The following is a 13,474-nucleotide window of genomic DNA, read 5'->3' on the forward strand; positions in this document are numbered from 1 at the left end:
ATGGACCATGCCACTGAGTAGAATGTTGGATCCATTGTATGCCATTAGCTTACCTTATGTGAATAGCACCCTCCTTTGCCGGTTTCCTGAGACATGTAAAAAGATGATAGGTGCTCTGGTACCGTATCAACTTTGTAACATAATGCATGCATCTGTGTCTCTTGGGATATACACTTGGATGGAGTTGAAGATTTCAGTTTTTCTGATAGGTTCCATGTGGTGTGTAAATCTCTCACGGGATCCACAAGCTATAACATTTTGGTCACCTCTCGGATTTTGTTCAAATTTTGATGTGCCGTGGGTGAAACTTTGGAAGTTTGTACATTGACCCTTAGTTGGCTTTTATTTACATGTTGCCATGCAACGTTTTATTATACTTTGGGTTTCTCTGAGTGTTTTGGACTTCTTACAGGTTTTAGCTCCATGTCTGCTTGTGGAACATATCTGCCACTTGTCACAAAATACTGAACACTGTCTTGGTAGGTAGGACAGCCACACCTTATGTAACAGGTGGATATTCTATTGAACCTGTTCACCATTGTTCTGCAGTTAAGCACTTGCATATTCTGCTGGCCTGTTATAATTATTTTGAACTCGCATCCTTCTTCTGGTGGTATGTGAGATGGAATTTTTTTTTATTCATGGGACATCTCACTAGTGGGGCCAGTGTTTACTGCTCATCCCCAGTTCCCTTGAGAAGGTGGTGTTGAGCTGCCTTCTTGAAGTGCTGTAGTCTGTATAATGTAGGTAGACCCACAATGTCATGAGCGATGAATTCCAGAATTTTGACCCAGCGACAGTGAAAGAAAAGTGATATATTTCCAAGTCAAGATGGTGAGTGGTTTGGAGAGGATTTTACAGGTGATGGTGTTCCCATGTAGCTGCTGCTCTTGTCCTTCTGGATGGAAGTGGTCGTGCGTTTGGAACTAAATAATAAAAGTTACAAAGAAGGGTCATGGTGAACTTGAAATGTTATCCCAGTTTCTCTCTCCACAGATGCTGCCAAAGCTGCTGAGTTTCTCCAGCCCGTTTCTGGTTTTATTTCAGATTATCAGCATCCACAGTAGTCTGTTTTTTATGTGAATGTTTAATTCACTCTCACATCTCTCCGAGGTGAGCCCAGCTTGAAGAAGTTCGGCTCTTCCCGCTGATGAGATTTCCAATGTGATCTTTCGTCTTGTCCACCTCCATTGCTTTCGATTAGGAATGAAAAAGAGTTCTATCGGATTCAAAATATTGACTCTGTTTCTCTGTTCATAGATGATATCAGATCTGTTGAGTTTCTCTATCTCTTTCCGACTGTAATCGAGGACACCAGTCAACCAGTTTGCAAACGCTTGATTAGAATGCATAGAGCCTTTAGATTCTGGTGATGGATATGATCAACACTCACACTCCTCCCAGTCCCATAGGAAGGCCTTTCTTCAATGTTTTTTATACTTATTGTTATAATGTGGAGGTACCAGTGTCGGAGTAGGGTGGACAACGTCAAAAGTCACACTGTACCGGGTTATTGTCCAACAGGTTTATTTGAAATCACAAGCTTTCGGAGCATGGGCACCTTGTCAGGTGAAGGAGCAGCGCTCCAAAACCTTGCAATTTCAAATAAACTTGTTGGACTATAACGTGGAGTTGTGAGACTTCTGATGCTTGTTGTTTGCAGTGTAGGAGATTGCTAAAGACTAGCCCATTCATTGGAAACAAATTTTACATAGGCTGCATTGACTAATACATTTAGGAGGCTAATGTCTGCTCTATTTGCTTGCCTACAACACCTACAGTAATGGGCTTACAAATTTAGTTGTGAATTCAATGCCTGCAATGACACTGACTACAGCTTTACATCCACTTTCAAACTAAAAGCATCTAAAAACTGTTTCCTTGTTTCCCAATTTCGAAGTCACTTTGCTTTCTTTGTCACTGGTGAAAATTTTTTGAAGCAAATAATTCAGCGACTATTGCTTTGTCATTGCATGACAAAACAAGAGAAAAATGTAACTTTGGTTTAAACAAAATTGAATTTCGGCACTTGGAAATTTCTGAATTTGTTTAGATAAAAGAGACCCTCTAAACCAAGAGTGTCTGGAAGGTGCTATCATTGTCTGGAGACCTTCAGTCTTTCTAACCTCTCCCATCGATGCAATGAAGTCACAGCAATAAACTGAGATAATGTACTGACATTAGCTCTTAGCCTTCATATTAGACAGAAAGCTATAAAATCTGACTGAAAATTACATTCACAAACTCGATTAACTTAACTGTCTAAATTTTGCCTCCTGACAATCCAGGTAATTGAGGACGAATCAATTTTCATTCAGCTGTAATTTTTTCTTCAGCTGTAGATTGTTTGATTCAAAAGAAGAAACAATACATTTAAGTATTTATGGTGTGACTCATTTGCGTTTGTATGTCTGCTGTAAGTCAGACTACACAGGCCAGTATATGATGGCCCAGTATAATGCCTTAGTTATAATGTAGTCAATTGAGCTTGAAAGAATAAACTGCCTGTGTTTATGTATCCACATCTGTCTCTATCTATTTGTTTGCCCTAAATCAAAACTGGCTGTGCTCCACAGCTCCACTACCCAGAGGCTTACTGAACCACACTTCAGTAAATTCACAGATTATTTTGAAATTTCTGCAAAGTTTGCATGCTTTCCTCAAGCTATTTCTTCCCAATCCAGTCAATTATTCCTTTAGGAGAGAGCAAGATTTGGTTGAACGTAAGAGTCTTTCATGACCTTGGAATGTTGCAACTCTTACAGCCAATTGCCCACATTTTAAAACGTGGTCACTGTTGTAATGTAGAATGGTTGGCAGACAATTTGTCCAGTGAGCTGCCACACACAATAATGTGACAATGAACAAATAACCTCTCTATTTTAATGCTGATTGAGAGATGCATATTTGATAGGATTGTGCTGTTAATTCCTTGATTTTCTTCAAACTAGTGCTGTGATACTTGTAACGCCAGCTGAGTGAACAGTAGGATTGTGTTTAATGTCTCACTCAAAAGACACCACCTCTGAGAGAGCAGCACTTTTTCGGTAGCGCATTTCAGCCTAGATGTCTCTGAAATTGGCCTATGAACTCAAAACCGTCTGACTCAGATGCAAGAAGCGGCCATCTGGAATATTTGTATGTTGGAATAAATTACAAAACACATTTTCTTTCTGAAGAAGCCTTGTTACAGTACTGTTAAACTTGACACAGTGTAATCCAAGGCTTACCATGTCAAGAATGAATAAAGAAGTTGCATTGATTTGGTGCCTTGTCTTTCTCAAAGCCCTGAACAATCCATGAAATACCTTTGAAGTGGAATAATTGATCTAATCTGTGCTATCAATTGTCTCAGCAGTTATTTTAGTTTTTGGAAGGTTTTGGTGCAAAGGACTCCACTGTTTAATAAATCATAGGTTCAAACTTTGGGATGGATCTGTGTCACATGCATTAATAATCTATCCAAGTGACCTAATTAAGCAATGACTGGACAAAAAGGCTTTTTCAGTCTGCATTGATCATACTTCAAAGATTGCATGAAGAATTTCTAACCAAGTTTACCTCAAGTTAAAAATAGAAAATCAGATGATTGACCCATTTTAATTAAATTATTTAATTAAATTGTTTAATATTCATATAAAGATAAACACCACAAAATTCAGGTCGAGAGTGGCAATGGTTCCTGGCTGGGGTGAATAATTGTTCTGAAGGATCGCACTAGACCTGAAACTTTAACTCTGCTTTTTCTCCACAGATGCTGCCAGACCTGCTGAGTTTTCCCAGCAATTTCTATCCTTGCTTCAGATTTCCAGCATCCAGAGTTCTTTGTTTTGTTATGTTGTAAAGAATTTGTTCCTCAACTCTTCTGGTATGCCTCTCATTGGTTTCTGTGGTTTAGAGGGCAATAACATAGGCTACTGAGAGAGGGCATGTTCATGAAAACAGCAAAGCAACACAGGAGACAGAGGATCAAAAAATACAAATCCTTAAAACCAAGGCAACATACAGGCATTAAGAAAACAAATATCATTCAGCTATTTGTATCAATAGAGATTAAATACAGACACCAAGTGATCATGGATACTCTGTAAACAACTATTAGGCTGCAACTGCTATTTTTTATGTATTTTTATTTTTTTGTTATGAGTGGGTATAAACAGCCCTAGTGAATGAGCAGTACAGTTTAAATATGATAATACTAAGCTTGTATTACCAGCTGATTTACGAGGATGGTACTGAGGACAATTAAATCACTAGGATAATACCATACTGTAAGATATTGGAACAGAATTAGACCATTCAGTCCATTGAGTCTGATCATGGCTGATGTGTTTCTCAACCCTGTTCTCCTGCCTTCTCCTCATAATCTTTGATCACTTTCCTAATCAAGAACCTCTCCATCTCTGTTTTAAATACACTCAATGACTTCTCCTCCACAGCCTTCTGTGGCAATTCGTTCCACAGAGTCACTACCATCTAGCTGAAGAAGTTCCTCCTCATCTCAGTTCTAAGTGATCATCCGTTCACTCTGACACTGTGCTGTCAGGTTCCAGTCTCCTCTATTGATGGAAACATCTTCTCCATGTCCACTCTATACAAGCCTCTCAGTATTCTGTAAGTCCCAATGAGACCCTCTTCATCCTTCTAAACTCTATCAAGTACAGACACAAAACTCTTAACCACTCCTCAAATGACAAGCCCTTCAACCTCAAGAGGGTTGGAATATAAAAGCAGAGATGTACTACTAAGACTTTATAAAGCTCTGGTTAGGCCCCATTTGGAGTACTGTGTCCAGTTTTGGTCCCCACACCTCAGGAAGGACATACTGGCACTGGAACGTGTCCAGCGGAGATTCACACGGATGATCCCTGGAATGACAGGTCTAGCATATGAGGACCGGCTGAGGATACTGGGATTGTATTCGTTGGAGTTTAGAAGATTAAGGGGAGATCTAATAGAGACGTACAAAATAATACATGGCTTTGAAAAGGTGGATGCTAGAAAATTGTTTCCGTTAGGCGAGGAGACTAGGACCCGTGGACACAGCCTTAGAATTAGAGGGGGTCATTTCAGAACGGAAATGCGGAGACATTTCTTCAGCCAGAGAGTGGTGGGCCTGTGGAATTCATTGCCACGGAGTGCAGTGGAAGCCGGGATGCTAAATGTCTTCAAGGCCGAGATTGATAGGTTCTTGTTGTCTAGAGGAATTAAGGGCTACGGGGAGAACGCTGGCAAGTGGAGCTGAAATGCGCATCAGCCATGATTGAATGGCGGAGTGGACTCGATGGGCCGAATGGCCTTACTTCCACTCCTATGTCTTATGGTCTTATGGTCTAACCTCGGGGCTCATTCTCCTCTGGACCCCCTCCAAGGCCAGCACAATGTTAAGATTTTGACTTCCAGATTTACGATCCAAGATTTTAAATCACTGTTTTCCTTTACAATATAGATTTAGGAATGAGCTCTATTAATGGGTTGGATTTGAAAAAGCCAGGATGGAAACATGAGTTATAAACAAGGTAAAATTGCATGTATTCAGAGCCTTTCACAACCACAAGACATTTTAAAGCACTTTCCAGTAAATGATGCATTCGTTGGAGTGTTGGCACCGTTGTAATTTAGAAAACCTAGCTGCCCAGTCATGCACCAGTAAATAGCAAGCTGATAGTGAGGAGAAAATCTGTTGTTGTGATTTTGATTGAGGTGTGATGATCCTAAGAACATTAGGATATGTCCTTTGCTCTTCTTCAAAATAGTATCATTGGATCTTTTTTGCCCATTTGAAAGGGCAGATCTCGGATTAATATGTCACCTAAATGACAGCATCTCTGATAGTGCAACACTCTCAGTATCACACTGGAATGCAGTGGAATGTAGAAAGGTTTGACCATCTGATCAGGTTGCAGAAATTGATCTACCTTTATGTGTTTTAAGGTGTCTAGCAACAACTCTTCTCTAATGTAAACACCTTTTGAGACCTGACTGAAATAACTCCACAGAGGCCGGTATCCCTTCACCAAGTCACCCTTTATTTACACATGGAGAGTCCTTGACTTTAATACTGCTCCCTCAGAGCCAGCTCTCACAGTGAACAAGATGGCTGACACGTCTGTTCCTATCTGTCAGCCAGGTGTCCCTGTTTAGATCCGATTAACAGGCCCAATCAGGGAACTCATGTTCTATGAGGTCCACTTAGTTGACCTTGTTACAATTACTACAATCAAAATTTATTTCCTCAAATTCCCCAGCTTTCATGTCCTTCTCCACAGTAAATACTGACCCATAATATTTGTTTAGTATCTCACCTATCTCCTGTGCTCCCACACAACATTGATCTTTAAGCGACCATATTACATTACAAGCCCTTTGGCCCAACAAGTCTACACCGACCCGCCAAAGCGCAACCCACCCATTCCCCTACATTTACCCCTTACCTAACACTATGGGCAATTTAGCATGGCCAATTCACCTGACCTGCACATCTTTGGACTGTGGGAGGAAACTGGAGCACCTGGAAGGTGCTCACGCAGACACAGGGAGAACGTGTAAACTCCACACAGTCAGTCGCCTGAGGCGGGAATTGAACCCAGGTCTCTGGTGCTGTGAGGCAGCAGTGCTAACCACTGTGCCACCGTGCCGCCCACCTCTCTCTAAATACTCTAGACACTCTCTCTAGATACTCTTTTGCCCTTAATGTACTTACAGTTATTTGCTTTTTTTTTAATGAAAATCGGCTTTGTTTGTTGTTGCATTCAGGATAATGGTTCATCTAATTTTGGGGACATATATTGGTTTGCAAGTTCTTAAATATAGCTAAAAACCTAAAACCAACATTCTGAAGCATCAGGGAAACAAAGGGTCAAGGCTACATGCACACAGGCATAAACACACAAAGACACATTTGATTAATCAGTCAATAAGTTGGGTCTGGAGAGGAAGCAAGGATAAGAAAGGAAAAGCGACTATATATTATGCCGACCTGCACTGAAGTAGGATTTGAGTACAGGATCAAAGATGTCTCGCCAAATCAGTAAAGATCTTGGTGAGGCTGCACTTAGAATATCAGAAAGCTTTGGTCTACTTACCACAACACAGGTTCACCAGACTGGTTCCTTCAATGGCTGGATTGTTTTATGAAGAGACATTGAAGCGACTGGCTCTACAGTAAATCTTAATCTAACTCTAAAAATCTAAATCTATATGCTCTGAGGTTCTGAAGAATGAGAAGTGCTGTCACTGAAGCTTACAAAGTTTGTTTTGCATGATGTGGATTTGACCTTTGCCCTGGCTTGATGAGCCTGGAACCAGAGGATATCATTTCTGGATAAAGAGCAGTTTGTTTAAGACTAAGGTCAGGAGGAAGGTCTTCACACACAGGCAGATGAATTCTCTACTCCCAAGGGCTGTAGAAGATTTCTCAATAGAAACTGTAAGATTTCTAGATCACATCAAGGTCATGGCTATATTGAGCCAAGATGGCATACAAGTAGATGGTCAGCCATGAACTAGTTGAATGGCGAAGCAGGCTTGATGGGCTGAATGGTCTACTCTTAATTCTATTTCCTCTATTCCAATATTTCTAAGACTTGGTCATCTGTACCTGGATTGAAAGAGGGATGAGAGAAAATCTAAGAGAAAAAATGTAATCTGTTCTTGTTATTTTCATTGTCCTTGTGTTGAATTCAGTGTTTAATTGAATCAAGGTGAGATTTGATTGCACTAGTACTGTACATTTGCCTTCTTTTTGCAAATTAAAGCAGTTAAATTATTTATTCCTTACATTGTCATGTTAAGGAGTTGCAACATAACTCACTAGGTAAGAGATAGATACGATGGGATCAGCAGTCCATTTTATATCCAGATCCTCCTTTTACTTTCCTGTGGGTGTCAAGCAGGCAGTTGATCTGGCGTTATACATTTACCATTTGTCAACTGGGTTAAAATTGCTTCCATCGCTCCAGCCTGCATTTAGAAAGATCACAGAAGGAGCTGAAAGAACATGACGACAAATATAATATCCAATACAGATCACATGGCTGAGGTGATTACTGTTATATTCTGGGTTACACTGTTGTAGATACTGACTGCTACCAAAATACTCCTGGATATATAAATAGAAGCCAAATACTGCGTGTGCTGATTAAGTGATATTTGACTCAATATTATTTCTCTCTTCACAAATATTGCCAGACCTGCTGAGTATTTCCAGCACTGTTTTTCACTCCTGAACATATGGTGAATTGTCTGATTTAAGAAATCAATACCTTAGTCAGGCTTAAAACCCATATCAATGAGTCCAGTTTGGAGCAATTCTGGTGTCATTCCACCTCAGCACGAAATAATGTGTTTAATGGAGAGAAAGCCCCCTGCTAATCCCTCCCGGTGGTTTCCAATGTTACTTGCTGGTTTTTTTTGATACCTTCTTAACAGAATTGTTTTTCACTGTTTCAAAGGCGAATTGCAGCAAAGGTGTCAGTGGTGATTCAGCTGGCAGTACTTCTGTCAAAATGACAGAGGTTTGAGTGACACTCAGAAGCTTGAGCACAAAGCCTAGATTGGCAACCCGATACATTACTGAAGGAGGGCACCCTTCCTTGAGGTACTGTCCTATGCATAGAGTCATCTAGATGTACAGCACAGAAACAGGCCCTTCAGTACAATTCGTTCATGCCGACCAGATATCCTAAATTAATCTAGTCCCATTTGCCAGCACTTGGCCCATGTCCCTCGAAACCCTTCCTATTCAAATACCCATCCAGATGCCTTTTAAATGCTGTAATTGTACCAGCCTTCACCACTTCCTCTGGCAGCTCATTCCATACACGCAACACCACCCTCGCCATGAAAACGTTGCCCCTTAGGTCCCTTTTAAATCTTTCCATTCTCACCTTAAACCTAAACCCTCTAGTTTTGAATTCCCCTACCCTGGGGGAAAGACTTTGACTATTCACCATATCCATGCCCCTCACGATGTCATTAACCTCTATAAGGGTCACCCCTCAGCCTCTGACGCTCTCCAGGGAAAATAGCCCGAGGCTAATCAGCCTCTCCCTATAGCTCAGATCCTCCAACCCTGGCAACTTCCTTTTAAATCTTATGCTTTAAATTTTAGTATCTCCCTGCCCCCTTGAATGGATGCAAAGGAGTCCAATACACTACTTTCAAAGATTAGTCTGAGCATTCTGACCAATGTGCATCCCTCAGCCAATATCACAAAGAATTATCTGACCATTGTCACACTGCTATTGGAACCTTGCTGTTTGCAAATGAGTTGCTGAGTTTCCTTCATTACAACATTAATTATACTTCAAATAGTGCTTTGGGATCCCTGAGGTCATGAAAGATGCTGTATAAATGCTAGTTTCTTTTCTCCCTCCATTACAATTCAAAACAAAATATTATCTATCTATGAAGGAGTTCCAAAGTGGGAGGCTAAGGGCACAGCAAACCTCAATATAACCTGAAATCATTCAAGCCTTACTCAAAGGCAAACAACAGATAGGCCTCAGGGGGGTCAAAAGTACAACTATCAAAACAAAGATGTTTACCATAATACATGATTAAACATTGCAAAAAAAAACCCCAGCCTTCAGACTTAATTAAATAGTCTGCTATAAAATTAGCCAATTAAATTATCTCAGATACATTGTTTGCAAGCAGTAAGGTGCCCATCAACCCTGTTATAATAGGGGTTCTGCTCCACATGCTGCAGTGTCTACAGCTGGTTTCCAAGGCAATTTTCAACAGAGAGCAACGCTAGATTTAGCTGTGCTCTACTTGCTACTGAAGCCAAGTATTATTTAGCTACTCTTCTGTACAAAGACAGTATTTTGTGTCAAGATTACTTAATTACTAACTTGCAGATATCACATCAATCCATGCTGGAAGAAACAGATAGGCACTATTACACTCCGTGTACTGATACTAAATCTGGTAGCTCCTCATTTGTCTGATACGACATGTAACACAGGGATTTTGAGCAGAGTGGTGGCCCCCGCGCTCTTGTGCACCCCTTGCTGTGCACTCTCATGCTTGCTAATTTGAACAGGTCTTTCTAATTTGAACAGATTTTCTTACCAGCTAGATGATTCTGTTACTATCTAGAATCATAGAATCCCCATAGAGTGGAAACAGGCCATTTGGCCCCACAAGTCTACGCCGAATCTCCGAAGAGTAATCCATCCAGATCCATTGCCCTAACCTATTACTCTACATTTACCCCTGACTAATGCACCTAGCCAACACATCCCTGAACACTATGGGCAATTTAGCATGGCCAATTCACCTAAACTGCACATCACTGGAATGTGGGAGGAAACCAGAGCACCCGAAGGAAACCCACACAGCTACGGGGAGAACGTGCAAACTCCGCACAGACAGTTGCCCGAGGGTGGAAGCGAACCCGGGTCCCTGGCATTGTGAGGCAGCAGTGCTGACCACTGAGCCACTGTGCTGCCTCCAACCTGTACTGAAAAAACATAAAGGAGGATGCCATGGCTCCTTTTTGTGTGTGCAACTACTATTGCAGCCAATTGTTCTACCCTATTGTTCAAAACTGCTAATACTTCACTGAGTTCTGCAGTAATATTACCTTCCTCACCACTATCTTCGCATGCACATTGTTGGTGACTGTCCCAGTACTGACCAACTCAGCCAGCTCAAGTTAACCAGTACCTGACAAGGCTTAACAAAATTATTCCTCACATCTCATCTATTTTAAACATTGTTCTTGGATTTGTAAAGGAACCTCTTGCATAATATTTTGTCAAATCCAAGTCTAAATATACTCCTGCATTCTGCTTTCTGCCATTATATTGGCAGCTATTCAAAAATGTCAATGGTGTTAGCCAGGTAAGACCCATCTCTCCTGAAGATGTCCTCCAGTCTGCAATTCTTAAACCTTCATCCTCCTCCAATAAGGCACTCCTTAAAATCTACCAATTTGACTATACTTCAGTCATGTGATGTAAGATTGTGTTATGTGGTGTGGTGTGGTAATTTTCCTGTGAAGAACCTTAAGATGCTTTGTTCCATTAAAGGTAGTATATAATTAGAAATCAGTGTTGCTTCTGATATCCTTTTGGCCCATTAATAGATTATTTTTGCTTCTGATTGTCTGATTGGAAATAATTTTGTCGCCATTGTCTTTAGAAGCTTGACCTAGCTTTATCTTACTCCCAACTAGTAGCCCAAGCTAAACCAAATGGTGCACATTTTCAACCTCATGTTTGACCCCAAACTGAACTCTGTGTTCTATATCCAATTCATTGTTGAGATAGCTCATCCTCCCCTTCTGATCTGAGCTCACTCCCATTGACACCAAGGTATAAATCATCCCAGCCCTTATATAACTTGGGCCCATGATGAGAAGGTTGATAGTCACATGAGATGGGCAGTGAGGAACCTCCCAATGTTGAGTGGTGAGATGACATTCTCGCTACTGAGCAGAAAGAGATCTATTAGCATCCATAACCACTCTCATTTTAACATCATCTCGCCTCATTGATGTGCAGTTTCCTACCCTTCCACCAACTGGATAGAAACTATATGATGACATTCCCAAATATGAAGGTCAGAGCAGTAACACAGTGGCTCCAGTTTTTCACATACTCCTCCAGACATCACCAGTATCTCTTCTATCAACAGCAACCACACACACACACACACACACACACACACACACACCAGGACCTCCAGATCCCTGTCGACAAAATAGGATTCCAATTTCCCTCTTGCCTGCACCCCTTCAACACCTCCCACTCACAACGCTTCCCCATACCTCCTGCCAAAATCACTGTCTTCCAATTCAAGGCTAATTCAGCTGCTTTATATTGTGGCAGCTTCGAGTTGGCAAGTTGCCCCGTGGCACTGTTTTACTATCCTCTGCCCTGCCAACTGAGCACCAATGAGGTCTGCTCCTCATAATGACGAAGGCCTCCAGTCAACATCAATCGTCAGCCACTCAATGTGTAAAATGCAATCTACTTGTACCAGTTAGAAACTGAATCTCCTCACTTACTATTTGACAGCTTCCTTTACTCTGGAAGAATATATTACCATGATTTCTTTTGGTTCACTACTATATGCTTTCACGACTGAATTGACGTCGGACACATTTTACTATAGCTCACATGGCATCTTCTCTCCCTTCTGTGAAAGATGTCCAAATGCCAAACACTTGCTGACAGCCAGAGAGAGTTATCAGGTAACCTTCTTCCAAGCCCCAGCCTTGTATCCAACCAGGGGCGCCTGAGCAGTGGTACTCTCCATCTAACATCTCTTTGTAGCCATCCATCTGGGTAATTCCCATTCTCACTGGCAGTCTTGGCTTACCTCCATTTGGGGAACACTGGGGACAGAGAAAGGTCACTAAAACATTGGCGATGCATGTTCCAACAAGGCAGTGCACAATTCCACCACACACACACACACACACCACAGTGGATGCTGAAAGGATACTTCCCCTTCTGAATAAGTGAAGAACGAGGGGGCACAGTTTATACAACAGGAATGACAACAGTTGATTAGTCTTTGGAGTTGTCTCCTACCAACAGGAAAGAAGTCTAGCTCCTAAAATCAATTCAAGGCAGATTTAGAGAGATTGTTGATCTACAAGGGAGTGTAAGGTGAACCAAGCAGGCTGGTAATCAGTGCTGAGTTAACAATCAGACTGGCTGTGCCCTTTTTCGGCAGTAGAGTACGCAGTGACAGCTGTATGGTTCAGTCCTCTCCATATTTTTTATAACTCTATATTCTAAAGTTTGCAGAGAGGAGACATTACCCAGAACAATGGAATTGGAGAATATAAGGATTATATGAGATAGGATTTATAATAATCTAGAAAGGAATAAGTTGATTAGGGATAGTCAACACAGTTTTGTGAAGGGTAGGTCGTACCTCATAAACCTAATTGAGTTATTTGACAAGGTGACCAAACAGATGGATGGGGGTATAGCAGTTGATGTGATGTATAGGGATTTCAATAAAGCATTTAATAAGTTTCCCCAAGGTAGGCTATTGCTGAAAATACAGAGGCATGGGATTGAGGGTGATTTAGCAGTTTGGATCAGAAACTTGCTAGCTGAAAGAAGACAGTTGGTGGTGGTTGATGGGAAATGTTCATGCTGGAGTTCAGTTACTAGTGAAGTACCACAAGGATCTGTTTTGGGGCCACTGCTGTTTGTCATTTTTATAAGTGACCTGGATGAGGGCGTTGAAGGATGGGTTAGCAAGTTTGCGGATGACACTAAAGTTGGTGGAGTTGTGGACATTGCGGAAGGGTGTCGCAGGTTATAGAGAGACATAGATAAGCTGCAGATCTGGGCTGAGAGGTGGCAAATGGAGGTAAAAACAATGACTGCAGATGCTGGAAACCAGATTCTGGATTAGTGGTGCTGGAAGAGCACAGCAGTTCAGGCAGCATCCAAGTAGTTTCGAAATCGACGTTTCGGGCAAAAGCCCTTGGCAAATGGAG

Source organism: Chiloscyllium punctatum, chromosome 44, assembly GCF_047496795.1.
Source record: "Chiloscyllium punctatum isolate Juve2018m chromosome 44, sChiPun1.3, whole genome shotgun sequence".
NCBI lineage: Eukaryota > Metazoa > Chordata > Chondrichthyes > Orectolobiformes > Hemiscylliidae > Chiloscyllium > Chiloscyllium punctatum.